This window comes from Pelecanus crispus, chromosome 1, assembly GCF_030463565.1.
Source record: "Pelecanus crispus isolate bPelCri1 chromosome 1, bPelCri1.pri, whole genome shotgun sequence".
Classification (NCBI taxonomy): domain Eukaryota; kingdom Metazoa; phylum Chordata; class Aves; order Pelecaniformes; family Pelecanidae; genus Pelecanus; species Pelecanus crispus.
In genome coordinates this window covers 90,256,714-90,276,687 of record NC_134643.1, presented here as the reverse complement: position 1 = coordinate 90,276,687, position 19,974 = coordinate 90,256,714, and positions in this window count along the sequence as shown.

The following is a 19,974-nucleotide window of genomic DNA, read 5'->3' as shown; positions in this document are numbered from 1 at the left end:
TGTGAGCTGGTGTGTGCCGAGAGTGAGAGTGAGCTTGAGAATGTGTCTTGGGAGAGGTGGGAGGCAAGGCAAGGGGAGATTCTTAGTGTATGTTTGGCTGTGAAAGCACTGGCAAGGGAAGGTCAGAAACAGCAAGAGCTCTAAGCGCTTAGAGCTCTGGTGTGGGAGAAGTGGCTGTATGTTTTAACTTTGTGAGCTGGTGTGTGCCGAGAGTGAGAGTGAGCTTGAGAATGTGTCTTGGGAGTGGTGGGAGGCAAGGCAAGGGGTGATGCCAGGGGGGTGTCTGGCTGTGAGTGCGGTGGGAAGGGCAGTTGAATACAGCACCAGCTCTTAGGCCTTAGAGCTCTGGTGTGGGAGAAATGGCTGCATGTTTGCACTTTGTGAGCTGGTCTGTGCGAAGAGTGAGAGTGAGCTTGCGAATGTGTATTGAGAGTGCTGGGAGGCAAGGCAAAAGTACATCCGCAGTGTCTGTCTGGGTGTGAAAGTGCTGGCAAGGGAAGGTGAGGACCAGCAAGAGCATTAAGCCCTTAGAAATATTAAGAGGGAAACATGGCTGTATGTTTTAAGTTTGTGAGCTGGTGTGTGCCGAGAGTGAGAGTGAGCTTGAGAATGTGTCTTGGCAGTGGTAGGAGGCAAGGCAAGGGGAGATTCTTAGTGTATGTTTTTCTGTGAAAGCACTGGCAAGGGAAGGTCAGAAACAGCAAGAGCTCTAAGCCCTTAGAGCTCTGGTGTGGGAGAAATGAGTGTATGTTTTAACTTTGTGAGCTGGTCTGTGCCGAGAGTGAGAGTGAGCTTGCGAATGTGTCTTGGCAGTGGTAGGAGGCAAGGCAAGGGGAGATTCTTAGTGTATGTTTGGCTGTGAAAGCACTGGCAAGGGAAGGTCAGAAACAGCAAGAGCTCTAAGCCCTTAGAGCTCTGGTGTGGGAGAAATGAGTGTATGTTTTAACTTTGTGAGCTGGTCTGTGCCGAGAGTGAGAGTGAGCTTGCGAATGTGTCTTGGCAGTGGTAGGAGGCAAGGCAAGGGGACATTCTTAGTGTATGTTTGGCTGTGAAAGCACTGGCAAGGGAAGGTCAGAAACAGCAAGAGCTCTAAGCCCTTAGAGCTCTGGTGTGGGAGAAATGGCTGTATGTTTTAACACTGGGAGCTGGTCTGTGCCGAGAGTGAGAGTGAGTTTGCGAATGTGTCTTGGCAGTGGTAGGAGGCAAGGCAAGGGGAGATTCTTAGTGTATGTTTGGCTGTGAAAGCACTGGCAAGGGAAGGTCAGAAACAGCAAGAGCTCTAAGCCCTTAGAGCTCTGGTGTGGGAGAAATGGCTGTATGTTTTAACTTTGTGAGCTGGTGTGTGCCGAGAGTGAGAGTGAGCTTGAGAATGTGTCTTGGGAGTGGTGGGAGGCAAGGCAAGGGGAGATTCTTAGTGTATGTTTGGCTGTGAAAGCACTGGCAAGGGAAGGTCAGAAACAGCAAGAGCTCTAAGCCCTTAGAGCTCTGGTGTGGGAGAAATGGCTGTATGTTTTAACTTTGTGAGCTGGTGTGTGCCGAGAGTGAGAGTGAGCTTGCGAATGTGTCTTGGCAGTGGTAGGAGGCAAGGCAAGGGGAGATTCTTAGTGTATATTTGGCTGTGAAAGCACTGGCAAGGGAAGGTCAGAAACAGCAAGAGCTCTAAGCCCTTAGAGCTCTGGTGTGGGAGAAATGGCTGTATGTTTTTACTTTGTGAGCTGGTGTGTGCCGAGAGTGAGAGTGAGCTTGAGATTGTGTCTTGGCAGGGCTAGGAGGCAAGGCAAGGGGAGATTCTTAGTGTATGTTTGGCTGTGAAAGCACTGGCAAGGGAAGGTCAGAATCAGCAAGAGCTCTAAGCGCTTAGAGCTCTGGTGTGGGAGAAGTGGCTGTATGTTTTAACTTTGTGAGCTGGTGTGTGCCGAGAGTGAGAGTGAGCTTGAGAATGTGTCTTGGGAGTGGTAGGAGGCAAGGCAAGGGGAGATGCCAGGGGGGTGTCTGGCTGTGAGTGCGGTGGGAAGGGCAGTTGAATACAGCACCAGCTCTTAGGCCTTCGAGCTCTGGTGTGGGAGAAATGGCTGTATGTTTTAACTTTGTGAGCTGGTGTGTGCCGAGAGTGAGTATGAGCTTGCGAATGTGTGTTGGCAGTGGTAGGAGGCAAGGCAAGGGGAGATTCTTAGTGTATGTTTGGCTGTGAAAGCACTGGCAAGGGAAGGTCAGAATCAGCAAGAGCTCTAAGCGCTTAGAGCTCTGGTGTGGGAGAAATGGCTGGATGTTTTAACTTTGTGAGCTGGTGTGTGCCGAGAGTGAGAGTGAGCTTGAGAATGTGTCTTGGCAGGGCTAGGAGGCAAGGCAAAGGGAGATTCTTAGTGTATGTTTGGCTGTGAAAGCACTGGCAAGGGAAGGTCAGAATCAGCAAGAGCTCTAAGCGCTTAGAGCTCTGGTGTGGGAGAAATGGCTGTATGTTTTAACTTTGTGAGCTGGTGTGTGCCGAGAGTGAGAGTGAGCTTGAGAATGTGTCTTGGGAGTGGTGGGAGGCAAGGCAAGGGGAGATGCCAGGGGGGTGTCTGGCTGTGAGTGCGGTGGGAAGGGCAGTTGAATACAGCACCAGCTCTTAGGCCTTCGAGCTATGGTGTGGGAGAAATGGCTGCATGTTTGCACTTTGTGAGCTGGTCTGTGCGAAGAGTGAGAGTGAGCTTGCGAATGTGTATTGAGAGTGCTGGGAGGCAAGGCAAAAGTACATCCGCAGTGTCTGTCTGGGTGTGAAAGTGCTGGCAAGGGAAGGTGAGGACCAGCAAGAGCATTAAGCCCTTAGAAATATTAAGAGGGAAACATGGCTGTATGTTTTAACTTTGTGAGCTGGTGTGTGCCGAGAGTGAGAGTGAGCTTGCGAATGTGTCTTGGCAGTGGTAGGAGGCAAGGCAAGGGGAGATTCTTAGTGTATGTTTTTCTGTGAAAGCACTGGCAAGGGAAGGTCAGAAACAGCAAGAGCTCTAAGCCCTTAGAGCTCTGGTGTGGGAGAAATGGCTGTATGTTTTAACACTGGGAGCTGGTCTGTGCCGAGAGTGATAGTGAGCTTGAGAATGTGTCTTGGCAGGGCTAGGAGGCAAGGCAAGGGGAGATTCTTAGTGTATGTTTGGCTGTGAAAGCACTGGCAAGGGAAGGTCAGAATCAGCAGGAGCTCTAAGCCCTTAGAGCTCTGGTGTGGGAGAAATGAGTGTATGTTTTTACTTTGTGAGCTGGTGTGTGCCGAGAGTGAGAGTGAGCTTGAGAATGTGTATTGAGAGTGGTGGGAGGCAAGGCAAGGGGAGATGCCAGGGGGGTGTCTGGCTGTGAGTGCGGTGGGAAGGGCAGTTGAATACAGCACCAGCTCTTAGGCCTTAGAGCTATGGTGTGGGAGAAATGGCTGTATGTTTTAACTTTGTGAGCTGGTGTGTGCCGAGAGTGAGAGTGAGCTTGCGAATGTGTCTTGGCAGTAGTAGGAGGCAAGGCAAGGGGAGATTCTTAGTGTATGTTTGGCTGTGAAAGCACTGGCAAGGGAAGGTCAGAATCAGCAAGAGCTCTAAGCCCTTAGAGCTCTGGTGAGAGAGAAATGGCTGTATGTTTTAACTTTGTGAGCTGGTCTGTGCCGAGAGTGATAGTGAGCTTGAGAATGTGTCTTGGCAGGGCTAGGAGGCAAGGCAAGGGGAGATTCTTAGTGTATGTTTGGCTGTGAAAGCACTGGCAAGGGAAGGTCAGAATCAGCAAGAGCTCTAAGCGCTTAGAGCTCTGGTTTGGGAGAAATGGCTGTATGTTTTAACTTTGTGAGCTGGTCTGTGCCCAGAGTGAGAGTGAGCTTGAGAATGTGTATTGAGAGTGGTGGGAGGCAAGGCAAGGGGAGATGCCCGGGGGGTGTCTGGCTGTGAGTGCGGTGGGAAGGGCAGTTGAATACAGCACCAGCTCTTAGGCCTTCGAGCTATGGTGTGGGAGAAATGGCTGCATGTTTGCACTTTGTGAGCTGGTCTGTGCGAAGAGTGAGAGTGAGCTTGCGAATGTGTATTGAGAGTGCTGGGAGGCAAGGCAAAAGTACATCCGCAGTGTCTGTCTGGGTGTGAAAGTGCTGGCAAGGGAAGGTGAGGACCAGCAAGAGCATTAAGCCCTTAGAAATATTAAGAGGGAAACATGGCTGTATGTTTTAAGTTTGTGAGCTGGTGTGTGCCGAGAGTGAGAGTGAGCTTGAGAATGTGTCTTGGCAGTGGTAGGAGGCAAGGCAAGGGGAGATTCTTAGTGTATGTTTTTCTGTGAAAGCACTGGCAAGGGAAGGTCAGAAACAGCAAGAGCTCTAAGCCCTTAGAGCTCTGGTGTGGGAGAAATGAGTGTATGTTTTAACTTTGTGAGCTGGTCTGTGCCGAGAGTGAGAGTGAGCTTGCGAATGTGTCTTGGCAGTGGTAGGAGGCAAGGCAAGGGGAGATTCTTAGTGTATGTTTGGCTGTGAAAGCACTGGCAAGGGAAGGTCAGAAACAGCAAGAGCTCTAAGCCCTTAGAGCTCTGGTGTGGGAGAAATGAGTGTATGTTTTAACTTTGTGAGCTGGTCTGTGCCGAGAGTGAGAGTGAGCTTGCGAATGTGTCTTGGCAGTGGTAGGAGGCAAGGCAAGGGGAGATTCTTAGTGTATGTTTGGCTGTGAAAGCACTGGCAAGGGAAGGTCAGAATCAGCAAGAGCTCTAAGCGCTTAGAGCTCTGGTGTGGGAGAAATGGCTGTATGTTTTAACTTTGTGAGCTGGTGTGTGCCGAGAGTGAGAGTGAGGTTGAGAATGTGTCTTGGGAGTGGTGGGAGGCAAGGCAAGGGGAGATGCCAGGGGGGTGTCTGGCTGTGAGTGCGGTGGGAAGGGCAGTTGAATACAGCACCAGCTCTTAGGCCTTCGAGCTCTGGTGTGGGAGAAATGGCTGTATGTTTTAAGTTTGTGAGCTGGTGTGTGCCGAGAGTGAGAGTGAGCTTGCGAATGTGTGTTGGCAGTGGTAGGAGGCAAGGCAAGGGGAGATTCTTAGTGTATGTTTGGCTGTGAAAGCACTGGCAAGGGAAGGTCAGAATCAGCAAGAGCTCTAAGCGCTTAGAGCTCTGGTGTGGGAGAAATGGCTGTATGTTTTAACTTTGTGAGCTGGTGTGTGCCGAGAGTGAGAGTGAGCTTGAGAATGTGTCTTGGGAGTGGTGGGAGGCAAGGCAAGGGGAGATGCCAGGGGGGTGTCTGGCTGTGAGTGCGGTGGGAAGGGCAGTTGAATACAGCACCAGCTCTTAGGCCTTCGAGCTATGGTGTGGGAGAAATGGCTGCATGTTTGCACTTTGTGAGCTGGTCTGTGCGAAGAGTGAGAGTGAGCTTGCGAATGTGTATTGAGAGTGCTGGGAGGCAAGGCAAAAGTACATCCGCAGTGTCTGTCTGGGTGTGAAAGTGCTGGCAAGGGAAGGTGAGGACCAGCAAGAGCATTAAGCCCTTAGAAATATTAAGAGGGAAACATGGCTGTATGTTTTAAGTTTGTGAGCTGGTGTGTGCCGAGAGTGAGAGTGAGCTTGCGAATGTGTCTTGGCAGTGGTAGGAGGCAAGGCAAGGGGAGATTCTTAGTGTATGTTTTTCTGTGAAAGCACTGGCAAGGGAAGGTCAGAAACAGCAAGAGCTCTAAGCCCTTAGAGCTCTGGTGTGGGAGAAATGAGTGTATGTTTTAACTTTGTGAGCTGGTCTGTGCCGAGAGTGAGAGTGAGCTTGCGAATGTGTGTTGGCAGTGGTAGGAGGCAAGGCAAGGGGAGATTCTTAGTGTATGTTTGGCTGTGAAAGCACTGGCAAGGGAAGGTCAGAAACAGCAAGAGCTCTAAGCCCTTAGAGCTCTGGTGTGGGAGAAATGAGTGTATGTTTTAACTTTGTGAGCTGGTCTGTGCCGAGAGTGAGAGTGAGCTTGCGAATGTGTCTTGGCAGTGGTAGGAGGCAAGGCAAGGGGACATTCTTAGTGTATGTTTGGCTGTGAAAGCACTGGCAAGGGAAGGTCAGAAACAGCAAGAGCTCTAAGCCCTTAGAGCTCTGGTGTGGGAGAAATGGCTGTATGTTTTAACACTGGGAGCTGGTCTGTGCCGAGAGTGAGAGTGAGTTTGCGAATGTGTCTTGGCAGTGGTAGGAGGCAAGGCAAGGGGAGATTCTTAGTGTATGTTTGGCTGTGAAAGCACTGGCAAGGGAAGGTCAGAAACAGCAAGAGCTCTAAGCCCTTAGAGCTCTGGTGTGGGAGAAATGGCTGTATGTTTTAACTTTGTGAGCTGGTGTGTGCCGAGAGTGAGAGTGAGCTTGAGAATGTGTCTTGGCAGTGGTAGGAGGCAAGGCAAGGGGAGATTCTTAGTGTATGTTTTTCTGTGAAAGCACTGGCAAGGGAAGGTCAGAAACAGCAAGAGCTCTAAGCCCTTAGAGCTCTGGTGTGGGAGAAATGGCTGTATGTTTTAACTTTGTGAGCTGGTGTGTGCCGAGAGTGAGAGTGAGCTTGAGAATGTGTCTTGGCAGTGGCAGGAGGCAAGGCAAGGGGAGATTCTTAGTGTATGTTTGGCTGTGAAAGCACTGGCAAGGGAAGGTCAGAAACAGCAAGAGCTCTAAGCCCTTAGAGCTCTGGTGTGGGAGAAATGGCTGTATGTTTTAACTTTGTGAGCTGGTGTGTGCCGAGAGTGAGAGTGAGCTTGCGAATGTGTCTTGGCAGTGGTAGGAGGCAAGGCAAGGGGAGATTCTTAGTGTATATTTGGCTGTGAAAGCACTGGCAAGGGAAGGTCAGAAACAGCAAGAGCTCTAAGCCCTTAGAGCTCTGGTGTGGGAGAAATGGCTGTATGTTTTTACTTTGTGAGCTGGTGTGTGCCGAGAGTGAGAGTGAGCTTGAGAATGTGTCTTGGCAGGGCTAGGAGGCAAGGCAAGGGGAGATTCTTAGTGTATGTTTGGCTGTGAAAGCACTGGCAAGGGAAGGTCAGAATCAGCAAGAGCTCTAAGCGCTTAGAGCTCTGGTGTGGGAGAAGTGGCTGTATGTTTTAACTTTGTGAGCTGGTGTGTGCCGAGAGTGAGAGTGAGCTTGAGAATGTGTCTTGGGAGTGGTGGGAGGCAAGGCAAGGGGAGATGCCAGGGGGGTGTCTGGCTGTGAGTGCGGTGGGAAGGGCAGTTGAATACAGCACCAGCTCTTAGGCCTTAGAGCTATGGTGTGGGAGAAATGGCTGTATGTTTTAACTTTGTGAGCTGGTGTGTGCCGAGAGTGAGTATGAGCTTGCGAATGTGTGTTGGCAGTGGTAGGAGGCAAGGCAAGGGGAGATTCTTAGTGTATGTTTGGCTGTGAAAGCACTGGCAAGGGAAGGTCAGAATCAGCAAGAGCTCTAAGCGCTTAGAGCTCTGGTGTGGGAGAAATGGCTGTATGTTTTAACTTTGTGAGCTGGTGTGTGCCGAGAGTGAGAGTGAGCTTGAGAATGTGTCTTGGGAGTGGTGGGAGGCAAGGCAAGGGGAGATTCTTAGTGTATGTTTGGCTGTGAAAGCACTGGCAAGGGAAGGTCAGAAACAGCAAGAGCTCTAAGCGCTTAGAGCTCTGGTGTGGGAGAAGTGGCTGTATGTTTTAACTTTGTGAGCTGGTCTGTGCCCAGAGTGAGAGTGAGCTTGAGAATGTGTCTTGGGAGTGGTGGGAGGCAAGGCAAGGGGTGATGCCAGGGGGGTGTCTGGCTGTGAGTGTGGTGGGAAGGGCAGTTGAATACAGCACCAGCTCTTAGGCCTTAGAGCTCTGGTGTGGGAGAAATGGCTGCATGTTTGCACTTTGTGAGCTGGTCTGTGCGAAGAGTGAGAGTGAGCTTGCGAATGTGTATTGAGAGTGCTGGGAGGCAAGGCAAAAGTACATCCGCAGTGTCTGTCTGGGTGTGAAAGTGCTGGCAAGGGAAGGTGAGGACCAGCAAGAGCATTAAGCCCTTAGAAATATTAAGAGGGAAACATGGCTGTATGTTTTAACTTTGTGAGCTGGTCTGTGCCGAGAGTGAGAGTGAGCTTGCGAATGTGTCTTGGCAGTGGTAGGAGGCAAGGCAAGGGGAGATTCTTAGTGTATATTTGGCTGTGAAAGCACTGGCAAGGGAAGGTCAGAAACAGCAGGAGCTCTAAGCCCTTAGAGCTCTGGTGTGGGAGAAATGGCTGTATGTTTTTACTTTGTGAGCTGGTGTGTGCCGAGAGTGAGAGTGAGCTTGAGAATGTGTATTGAGAGTGGTGGGAGGCAAGGCAAGGGGAGATGCCAGGGGGGTGTCTGGCTGTGAGTGCGGTGGGAAGGGCAGTTGAATACAGCACCAGCTCTTAGGCCTTAGAGCTATGGTGTGGGAGAAATGGCTGTATGTTTTAACTTTGTGAGCTGGTCTGTGCCGAGAGTGAGAGTGAGCTTGCGAATGTCTGTTGGCAGTGGTAGGAGGCAAGGCAAGGGGAGATTCTTAGTGTATGTTTGGCTGTGAAAGCACTGGCAAGGGAAGGTCAGAAACAGCAAGAGCTCTAAGCCCTTAGAGCTCTGGTGAGAGAGAAATGGCTGTATGTTTTAACTTTGTGAGCTGGTGTGTGCCGAGAGTGAGAGTGAGCTTGAGAATGTGTCTTGGCAGGGCTAGGAGGCAAGGCAAAGGGAGATTCTTAGTGTATGTTTGGCTGTGAAAGCACTGGCAAGGGAAGGTCAGAATCAGCAAGAGCTCTAAGCGCTTAGAGCTCTGGTGTGGGAGAAATGGCTGTATGTTTTAACTTCGTGAGCTGGTCTGTGCCGAGAGTCAGAGTGAGCTTGAGAATGTGTCTTGGGAGTGGTGGGAGGCAAGGCAAGGGGAGATGCCAGGGGGGTGTCTGGCTGTGAGTGCGGTGGGAAGGGCAGTTGAATACAGCACCAGCTCTTAGGCCTTCGAGCTCTGGTGTGGGAGAAATGGCTGCATGTTTGCACTTTGTGAGCTGGTCTGTGCGAAGAGTGAGAGTGAGCTTGCGAATGTGTATTGAGAGTGCTGGGAGGCAAGGCAAAAGTACATCCGCAGTGTCTGTCTGGGTGTGAAAGTGCTGGCAAGGGAAGGTGAGGACCAGCAAGAGCATTAAGCCCTTAGAAATATTAAGAGGGAAACATGGCTCTATGTTTTAACTTTGTGAGCTGGTCTGTGCCGAGAGTGAGAGTGAGCTTGCGAATGTGTCTTGGCAGTGGTAGGAGGCAAGGCAAGGGGAGATTCTTAGTGTATGTTTTTCTGTGAAAGCACTGGCAAGGGAAGGTCTGAAACAGCAAGAGCTCTAAGCCCTTGGAGCTCTGGTGTGGGAGAAATGGCTGTATGTTTTAACACTGGGAGCTGGTCTGTGCCGAGAGTGATAGTGAGCTTGAGAATGTGTCTTGGCAGGGCTAGGAGGCAAGGCAAGGGGAGATTCTTAGTGTATGTTTGGCTGTGAAAGCACTGGCAAGGGAAGGTCAGAATCAGCAAGAGCTCTAAGCGCTTAGAGCTCTGGTGTGGGAGAAGTGGCTGTATGTTTTAACTTTGTGAGCTGGTGTGTGCCGAGAGTGAGAGTGAGCTTGAGAATGTGTCTTGGGAGTGGTGGGAGGCAAGGCAAGGGGAGATGCCAGGGGGGTGTCTGGCTGTGAGTGCGGTGGGAAGGGCAGTTGAATACAGCACCAGCTCTTAGGCCTTAGAGCTATGGTGTGGGAGAAATGGCTGTATGTTTTAACTTTGTGAGCTGGTGTGTGCCGAGAGTGAGTATGAGCTTGCGAATGTGTGTTGGCAGTGGTAGGAGGCAAGGCAAGGGGAGATTCTTAGTGTATGTTTGGCTGTGAAAGCACTGGCAAGGGAAGGTCAGAATCAGCAAGAGCTCTAAGCGCTTAGAGCTCTGGTGTGGGAGAAATGGCTGTATGTTTTAACTTTGTGAGCTGGTGTGTGCCGAGAGTGAGAGTGAGCTTGAGAATGTGTCTTGGGAGTGGTGGGAGGCAAGGCAAGGGGAGATTCTTAGTGTATGTTTGGCTGTGAAAGCACTGGCAAGGGAAGGTCAGAAACAGCAAGAGCTCTAAGCGCTTAGAGCTCTGGTGTGGGAGAAGTGGCTGTATGTTTTAACTTTGTGAGCTGGTGTGTGCCGAGAGTGAGAGTGAGCTTGAGAATGTGTCTTGGGAGTGGTGGGAGGCAAGGCAAGGGGTGATGCCAGGGGGGTGTCTGGCTGTGAGTGTGGTGGGAAGGGCAGTTGAATACAGCACCAGCTCTTAGGCCTTAGAGCTCTGGTGTGGGAGAAATGGCTGCATGTTTGCACTTTGTGAGCTGGTCTGTGCGAAGAGTGAGAGTGAGCTTGCGAATGTGTATTGAGAGTGCTGGGAGGCAAGGCAAAAGTACATCCGCAGTGTCTGTCTGGGTGTGAAAGTGCTGGCAAGGGAAGGTGAGGACCAGCAAGAGCATTAAGCCCTTAGAAATATTAAGAGGGAAACATGGCTGTATGTTTTAACTTTGTGAGCTGGTGTGTGCCGAGAGTGAGAGTGAGCTTGAGAATGTGTCTTGGCAGTGGCAGGAGGCAAGGCAAGGGGAGATTCTTAGTGTATATTTGGCTGTGAAAGCACTGGCAAGGGAAGGTCAGAAACAGCAGGAGCTCTAAGCCCTTAGAGCTCTGGTGTGGGAGAAATGGCTGTATGTTTTTACTTTGTGAGCTGGTGTGTGCCGAGAGTGAGAGTGAGCTTGAGAATGTGTATTGAGAGTGGTGGGAGGCAAGGCAAGGGGAGATGCCAGGGGGGTGTCTGGCTGTGAGTGCGGTGGGAAGGGCAGTTGAATACAGCACCAGCTCTTAGGCCTTAGAGCTCTGGTGTGGGAGAAATGGCTGTATGTTTTAACTTTGTGAGCTGGTGTGTGCCGAGAGTGAGAGTGAGCTTGCGAATGTGTCTTGGCAGTAGTAGGAGGCAAGGCAAGGGGAGATTCTTAGTGTATGTTTGGCTGTGAAAGCACTGGCAAGGGAAGGTCAGAATCAGCAAGAGCTCTAAGCCCTTAGAGCTCTGGTGAGAGAGAAATGGCTGTATGTTTTAACTTTGTGAGCTGGTCTGTGCCGAGAGTGATAGTGAGCTTGAGAATGTGTCTTGGCAGGGCTAGGAGGCAAGGCAAGGGGAGATTCTTAGTGTATGTTTGGCTGTGAAAGCACTGGCAAGGGAAGGTCAGAATCAGCAAGAGCTCTAAGCGCTTAGAGCTCTGGTTTGGGAGAAATGGCTGTATGTTTTAACTTTGTGAGCTGGTCTGTGCCCAGAGTGAGAGTGAGCTTGAGAATGTGTATTGAGAGTGGTGGGAGGCAAGGCAAGGGGAGATGCCCGGGGGGTGTCTGGCTGTGAGTGCGGTGGGAAGGGCAGTTGAATACAGCACCAGCTCTTAGGCCTTCGAGCTATGGTGTGGGAGAAATGGCTGCATGTTTGCACTTTGTGAGCTGGTCTGTGCGAAGAGTGAGAGTGAGCTTGCGAATGTGTATTGAGAGTGCTGGGAGGCAAGGCAAAAGTACATCCGCAGTGTCTGTCTGGGTGTGAAAGTGCTGGCAAGGGAAGGTGAGGACCAGCAAGAGCATTAAGCCCTTAGAAATATTAAGAGGGAAACATGGCTGTATGTTTTAAGTTTGTGAGCTGGTGTGTGCCGAGAGTGAGAGTGAGCTTGAGAATGTGTCTTGGCAGTGGTAGGAGGCAAGGCAAGGGGAGATTCTTAGTGTATGTTTTTCTGTGAAAGCACTGGCAAGGGAAGGTCAGAAACAGCAAGAGCTCTAAGCCCTTAGAGCTCTGGTGTGGGAGAAATGAGTGTATGTTTTAACTTTGTGAGCTGGTCTGTGCCGAGAGTGAGAGTGAGCTTGCGAATGTGTCTTGGCAGTGGTAGGAGGCAAGGCAAGGGGAGATTCTTAGTGTATGTTTGGCTGTGAAAGCACTGGCAAGGGAAGGTCAGAAACAGCAAGAGCTCTAAGCGCTTAGAGCTCTGGTGTGGGAGAAGTGGCTGTATGTTTTAACTTTGTGAGCTGGTGTGTGCCGAGAGTGAGAGTGAGCTTGAGAATGTGTCTTGGGAGTGGTGGGAGGCAAGGCAAGGGGAGATGCCAGGGGGGTGTCTGGCTGTGAGTGTGGTGGGAAGGGCAGTTGAATACAGCACCAGCTCTTAGGCCTTAGAGCTCTGGTGTGGGAGAAATGGCTGCATGTTTGCACTTTGTGAGCTGGTCTGTGCGAAGAGTGAGAGTGAGCTTGCGAATGTGTATTGAGAGTGCTGGGAGGCAAGGCAAAAGTACATCCGCAGTGTCTGTCTGGGTGTGAAAGTGCTGGCAAGGGAAGGTGAGGACCAGCAAGAGCATTAAGCCCTTAGAAATATTAAGAGGGAAACATGGCTGTATGTTTTAACTTTGTGAGCTGGTGTGTGCCGAGAGTGAGAGTGAGCTTGCGAATGTGTCTTGGGAGTGGTAGGAGGCAAGGCAAGGGGAGATTCTTAGTGTATATTTGGCTGTGAAAGCACTGGCAAGGGAAGGTCAGAAACAGCAGGAGCTCTAAGCCCTTAGAGCTCTGGTGTGGGAGAAATGGCTGTATGTTTTTACTTTGTGAGCTGGTGTGTGCCGAGAGTGAGAGTGAGCTTGAGAATGTGTATTGAGAGTGGTGGGAGGCAAGGCAAGGGGAGATGCCAGGGGGGTGTCTGGCTGTGAGTGCGGTGGGAAGGGCAGTTGAATACAGCACCAGCTCTTAGGCCTTAGAGCTATGGTGTGGGAGAAATGGCTGTATGTTTTAACTTTGTGAGCTGGTCTGTGCCGAGAGTGAGAGTGAGCTTGCGAATGTCTGTTGGCAGTGGTAGGAGGCAAGGCAAGGGGAGATTCTTAGTGTATGTTTGGCTGTGAAAGCACTGGCAAGGGAAGGTCAGAAACAGCAAGAGCTCTAAGCCCTTAGAGCTCTGGTGAGAGAGAAATGGCTGTATGTTTTAACTTTGTGAGCTGGTGTGTGCCGAGAGTGAGAGTGAGCTTGAGAATGTGTCTTGGCAGGGCTAGGAGGCAAGGCAAAGGGAGATTCTTAGTGTATGTTTGGCTGTGAAAGCACTGGCAAGGGAAGGTCAGAATCAGCAAGAGCTCTAAGCGCTTAGAGCTCTGGTGTGGGAGAAATGGCTGTATGTTTTAACTTCGTGAGCTGGTCTGTGCCGAGAGTCAGAGTGAGCTTGAGAATGTGTCTTGGGAGTGGTAGGAGGCAAGGCAAGGGGAGATTCTTAGTGTATATTTGGCTGTGAAAGCACTGGCAAGGGAAGGTCAGAAACAGCAGGAGCTCTAAGCCCTTAGAGCTCTGGTGTGGGAGAAATGGCTGTATGTTTTTACTTTGTGAGCTGGTGTGTGCCGAGAGTGAGAGTGAGCTTGAGAATGTGTATTGAGAGTGGTGGGAGGCAAGGCAAGGGGAGATGCCAGGGGGGTGTCTGGCTGTGAGTGCGGTGGGAAGGGCAGTTGAATACAGCACCAGCTCTTAGGCCTTAGAGCTATGGTGTGGGAGAAATGGCTGTATGTTTTAACTTTGTGAGCTGGTCTGTGCCGAGAGTGAGAGTGAGCTTGCGAATGTCTGTTGGCAGTGGTAGGAGGCAAGGCAAGGGGAGATTCTTAGTGTATGTTTGGCTGTGAAAGCACTGGCAAGGGAATGTCAGAAACAGCAAGAGCTCTAAGCCCTTAGAGCTCTGGTGAGAGAGAAATGGCTGTATGTTTTAACTTTGTGAGCTGGTGTGTGCCGAGAGTGAGAGTGAGCTTGAGAATGTGTCTTGGCAGGGCTAGGAGGCAAGGCAAAGGGAGATTCTTAGTGTATGTTTGGCTGTGAAAGCACTGGCAAGGGAAGGTCAGAATCAGCAAGAGCTCTAAGCGCTTAGAGCTCTGGTGTGGGAGAAATGGCTGTATGTTTTAACTTCGTGAGCTGGTCTGTGCCGAGAGTCAGAGTGAGCTTGAGAATGTGTCTTGGGAGTGGTGGGAGGCAAGGCAAGGGGAGATGCCAGGGGGGTGTCTGGCTGTGAGTGCGGTGGGAAGGGCAGTTGAATACAGCACCAGCTCTTAGGCCTTCGAGCTCTGGTGTGGGAGAAATGGCTGCATGTTTGCACTTTGTGAGCTGGTCTGTGCGAAGAGTGAGAGTGAGCTTGCGAATGTGTATTGAGAGTGCTGGGAGGCAAGGCAAAAGTACATCCGCAGTGTCTGTCTGGGTGTGAAAGTGCTGGCAAGGGAAGGTGAGGACCAGCAAGAGCATTAAGCCCTTAGAAATATTAAGAGGGAAACATGGCTGTATGTTTTAACTTTGTGAGCTGGTGTGTGCCGAGAGTGAGAGTGAGCTTGCGAATGTGTCTTGGCAGTGGTAGGAGGCAAGGCAAGGGGAGATTCTTAGTGTATATTTGGCTGTGAAAGCACTGGCAAGGGAAGGTCAGAAACAGCAGGAGCTCTAAGCCCTTAGAGCTCTGGTGTGGGAGAAATGGCTGTATGTTTTTACTTTGTGAGCTGGTGTGTGCCGAGAGTGAGAGTGAGCTTGAGAATGTGTATTGAGAGTGGTGGGAGGCAAGGCAAGGGGAGATGCCAGGGGGGTGTCTGGCTGTGAGTGCGGTGGGAAGGGCAGTTGAATACAGCACCAGCTCTTAGGCCTTAGAGCTATGGTGTGGGAGAAATGGCTGTATGTTTTAACTTTGTGAGCTGGTCTGTGCCGAGAGTGAGAGTGAGCTTGCGAATGTCTGTTGGCAGTGGTAGGAGGCAAGGCAAGGGGAGATTCTTAGTGTATGTTTGGCTGTGAAAGCACTGGCAAGGGAAGGTCAGAAACAGCAAGAGCTCTAAGCCCTTAGAGCTCTGGTGAGAGAGAAATGGCTGTATGTTTTAACTTTGTGAGCTGGTGTGTGCCGAGAGTGAGAGTGAGCTTGAGAATGTGTCTTGGCAGGGCTAGGAGGCAAGGCAAAGGGAGATTCTTAGTGTATGTTTGGCTGTGAAAGCACTGGCAAGGGAAGGTCAGAATCAGCAAGAGCTCTAAGCGCTTAGAGCTCTGGTGTGGGAGAAATGGCTGTATGTTTTAACTTCGTGAGCTGGTCTGTGCCGAGAGTCAGAGTGAGCTTGAGAATGTGTCTTGGGAGTGGTGGGAGGCAAGGCAAGGGGAGATGCCAGGGGGGTGTCTGGCTGTGAGTGCGGTGGGAAGGGCAGTTGAATACAGCACCAGCTCTTAGGCCTTCGAGCTCTGGTGTGGGAGAAATGGCTGCATGTTTGCACTTTGTGAGCTGGTCTGTGCGAAGAGTGAGAGTGAGCTTGCGAATGTGTATTGAGAGTGCTGGGAGGCAAGGCAAAAGTACATCCGCAGTGTCTGTCTGGGTGTGAAAGTGCTGGCAAGGGAAGGTGAGGACCAGCAAGAGCATTAAGCCCTTAGAAATATTAAGAGGGAAACATGGCTGTATGTTTTAACTTTGTGAGCTGGTGTGTGCCGAGAGTGAGAGTGAGCTTGCGAATGTGTCTTGGCAGTGGTAGGAGGCAAGGCAAGGGGAGATTCTTAGTGTATGTTTTTCTGTGAAAGCACTGGCAAGGGAAGGTCTGAAACAGCAAGAGCTCTAAGCCCTTGGAGCTCTGGTGTGGGAGAAATGGCTGTATGTTTTAACACTGGGAGCTGGTCTGTGCCGAGAGTGATAGTGAGCTTGAGAATGTGTCTTGGCAGGGCTAGGAGGCAAGGCAAGGGGAGATTCTTAGTGTATGTTTGGCTGTGAAAGCACTGGCAAGGGAAGGTCAGAATCAGCAAGAGCTCTAAGCGCTTAGAGCTCTGGTGTGGGAGAAGTGGCTGTATGTTTTAACTTTGTGAGCTGGTGTGTGCCGAGAGTGAGAGTGAGCTTGAGAATGTGTCTTGGGAGTGGTGGGAGGCAAGGCAAGGGGAGATGCCAGGGGGGTGTCTGGCTGTGAGTGCGGTGGGAAGGGCAGTTGAATACAGCACCAGCTCTTAGGCCTTAGAGCTATGGTGTGGGAGAAATGGCTGTATGTTTTAACTTTGTGAGCTGGTGTGTGCCGAGAGTGAGTATGAGCTTGCGAATGTGTGTTGGCAGTGGTAGGAGGCAAGGCAAGGGGAGATTCTTAGTGTATGTTTGGCTGTGAAAGCACTGGCAAGGGAAGGTCAGAATCAGCAAGAGCTCTAAGCGCTTAGAGCTCTGGTGTGGGAGAAATGGCTGTATGTTTTAACTTTGTGAGCTGGTGTGTGCCGAGAGTGAGAGTGAGCTTGAGAATGTGTCTTGGGAGTGGTGGGAGGCAAGGCAAGGGGAGATTCTTAGTGTATGTTTGGCTGTGAAAGCACTGGCAAGGGAAGGTCAGAAACAGCAAGAGCTCTAAGCGCTTAGAGCTCTGGTGTGGGAGAAGTGGCTGTATGTTTTAACTTTGTGAGCTGGTGTGTGCCGAGAGTGAGAGTGAGCTTGAGAATGTGTCTTGGGAGTGGTGGGAGGCAAGGCAAGGGGTGATGCCAGGGGGGTGTCTGGCTGTGAGTGTGGTGGGAAGGGCAGTTGAATACAGCACCAGCTCTTAGGCCTTAGAGCTCTGGTGTGGGAGAAATGGCTGCATGTTTGCACTTTGTGAGCTGGTCTGTGCGAAGAGTGAGAGTGAGCTTGCGAATGTGTATTGAGAGTGCTGGGAGGCAAGGCAAAAGTACATCCGCAGTGTCTGTCTGGGTGTGAAAGTGCTGGCAAGGGAAGGTGAGGACCAGCAAGAGCATTAAGCCCTTAGAAATATTAAGAGGGAAACATGGCTGTATGTTTTAACTTTGTGAGCTGGTGTGTGCCGAGAGTGAGAGTGAGCTTGCGAATGTGTCTTGGCAGTGGTAGGAGGCAAGGCAAGGGGAGATTCTTAGTGTATATTTGGCTGTGAAAGCACTGGCAAGGGAAGGTCAGAAACAGCAGGAGCTCTAAGCCCTTAGAGCTCTGGTGTGGGAGAAATGGCTGTATGTTTTTACTTTGTGAGCTGGTGTGTGCCGAGAGTGAGAGTGAGCTTGAGAATGTGTATTGAGAGTGGTGGGAGGCAAGGCAAGGGGAGATGCCAGGGGGGTGTCTGGCTGTGAGTGCGGTGGGAAGGGCAGTTGAATACAGCACCAGCTCTTAGGCCTTAGAGCTATGGTGTGGGAGAAATGGCTGTATGTTTTTACTTTGTGAGCTGGTGTGTGCCGAGAGTGAGAGTGAGCTTGCGAATGTGTCTTGGCAGTAGTAGGAGGCAAGGCAAGGGGAGATTCTTAGTGTATGTTTGGCTGTGAAAGCACTGGCAAGGGAAGGTCAGAATCAGCAAGAGCTCTAAGCCCTTAGAGCTCTGGTGAGAGAGAAATGGCTGTATGTTTTAACTTTGTGAGCTGGTCTGTGCCGAGAGTGATAGTGAGCTTGAGAATGTGTCTTGGCAGGGCTAGGAGGCAAGGCAAGGGGAGATTCTTAGTGTATGTTTGGCTGTGAAAGCACTGGCAAGGGAAGGTCAGAATCAGCAAGAGCTCTAAGCGCTTAGAGCTCTGGTTTGGGAGAAATGGCTGTATGTTTTAACTTTGTGAGCTGGTCTGTGCCCAGAGTGAGAGTGAGCTTGAGAATGTGTATTGAGAGTGGTGGGAGGCAAGGCAAGGGGAGATGCCCGGGGGGTGTCTGGCTGTGAGTGCGGTGGGAAGGGCAGTTGAATACAGCACCAGCTCTTAGGCCTTCGAGCTATGGTGTGGGAGAAATGGCTGCATGTTTGCACTTTGTGAGCTGGTCTGTGCGAAGAGTGAGAGTGAGCTTGCGAATGTGTATTGAGAGTGCTGGGAGGCAAGGCAAAAGTACATCCGCAGTGTCTGTCTGGGTGTGAAAGTGCTGGCAAGGGAAGGTGAGGACCAGCAAGAGCATTAAGCCCTTAGAAATATTAAGAGGGAAACATGGCTGTATGTTTTAAGTTTGTGAGCTGGTGTGTGCCGAGAGTGAGAGTGAGCTTGAGAATGTGTCTTGGCAGTGGTAGGAGGCAAGGCAAGGGGAGATTCTTAGTGTATGTTTTTCTGTGAAAGCACTGGCAAGGGAAGGTCAGAAACAGCAGGAGCTCTAAGCCCTTAGAGCTCTGGTGTGGGAGAAATGGCTGTATGTTTTTACTTTGTGAGCTGGTGTGTGCCGAGAGTGAGAGTGAGCTTGAGAATGTGTATTGAGAGTGGTGGGAGGCAAGGCAAGGGGAGATGCCAGGGGGGTGTCTGGCTGTGAGTGCGGTGGGAAGGGCAGTTGAATACAGCACCAGCTCTTAGGCCTTAGAGCTATGGTGTGGGAGAAATGGCTGTATGTTTTAACTTTGTGAGCTGGTCTGTGCCGAGAGTGAGAGTGAGCTTGCGAATGTCTGTTGGCAGTGGTAGGAGGCAAGGCAAGGGGAGATTCTTAGTGTATGTTTGGCTGTGAAAGCACTGGCAAGGGAAGGTCAGAAACAGCAAGAGCTCTAAGCCCTTAGAGCTCTGGTGAGAGAGAAATGGCTGTATGTTTTAACTTTGTGAGCTGGTGTGTGCCGAGAGTGAGAGTGAGCTTGAGAATGTGTCTTGGCAGGGCTAGGAGGCAAGGCAAAGGGAGATTCTTAGTGTATGTTTGGCTGTGAAAGCACTGGCAAGGGAAGGTCAGAATCAGCAAGAGCTCTAAGCGCTTAGAGCTCTGGTGTGGGAGAAATGGCTGTATGTTTTAACTTCGTGAGCTGGTCTGTGCCGAGAGTCAGAGTGAGCTTGAGAATGTGTCTTGGGAGTGGTGGGAGGCAAGGCAAGGGGAGATGCCAGGGGGGTGTCTGGCTGTGAGTGCGGTGGGAAGGGCAGTTGAATACAGCACCAGCTCTTAGGCCTTCGAGCTCTGGTGTGGGAGAAATGGCTGCATGTTTGCACTTTGTGAGCTGGTCTGTGCGAAGAGTGAGAGTGAGCTTGCGAATGTGTATTGAGAGTGCTGGGAGGCAAGGCAAAAGTACATCCGCAGTGTCTGTCTGGGTGTGAAAGTGCTGGCAAGGGAAGGTGAGGACCAGCAAGAGCATTAAGCCCTTAGAAATATTAAGAGGGAAACATGGCTGTATGTTTTAACTTTGTGAGCTGGTCTGTGCCGAGAGTGAGAGTGAGCTTGAGAATGTGTCTTGGCAGTGGCAGGAGGCAAGGCAAGGGGAGATTCTTAGTGTATATTTGGCTGTGAAAGCACTGGCAAGGGAAGGTCAGAAACAGCAGGAGCTCTAAGCCCTTAGAGCTCTGGTGTGGGAGAAATGGCTGTATGTTTTTACTTTGTGAGCTGGTGTGTGCCGAGAGTGAGAGTGAGCTTGAGAATGTGTATTGAGAGTGGTGGGAGGCAAGGCAAGGGGAGATGCCAGGGGGGTGTCTGGCTGTGAGTGCGGTGGGAAGGGCAGTTGAATACAGCACCAGCTCTTAGGCCTTAGAGCTATGGTGTGGGAGAAATGGCTGTATGTTTTAACTTTGTGAGCTGGTGTGTGCCGAGAGTGAGAGTGAGCTTGCGAATGTGTCTTGGCAGTAGTAGGAGGCAAGGCAAGGGGAGATTCTTAGTGTATGTTTGGCTGTGAAAGCACTGGCAAGGGAAGGTCAGAATCAGCAAGAGCTCTAAGCCCTTAGAGCTCTGGTGAGAGAGAAATGGCTGTATGTTTTAACTTTGTGAGCTGGTCTGTGCCGAGAGTGATAGTGAGCTTGAGAATGTGTCTTGGCAGGGCTAGGAGGCAAGGCAAGGGGAGATTCTTAGTGTATGTTTGGCTGTGAAAGCACTGGCAAGGGAAGGTCAGAATCAGCAAGAGCTCTAAGCGCTGAGAGCTCTGGTGTGGGAGAAATGGCTGTATGTTTTAACTTTGTGAGCTGGTCTGTGCCCAGAGTGAGAGTGAGCTTGAGAATGTGTATTGAGAGTGGTGGGAGGCAAGGCAAGGGGAGATGCCCGGGGGGTGTCTGGCTGTGAGTGCGGTGGGAAGGGCAGTTGAATACAGCACCAGCTCTTAGGCCTTCGAGCTATGGTGTGGGAGAAATGGCTGCATGTTTGCACTTTGTGAGCTGGTCTGTGCGAAGAGTGAGAGTGAGCTTGCGAATGTGTATTGAGA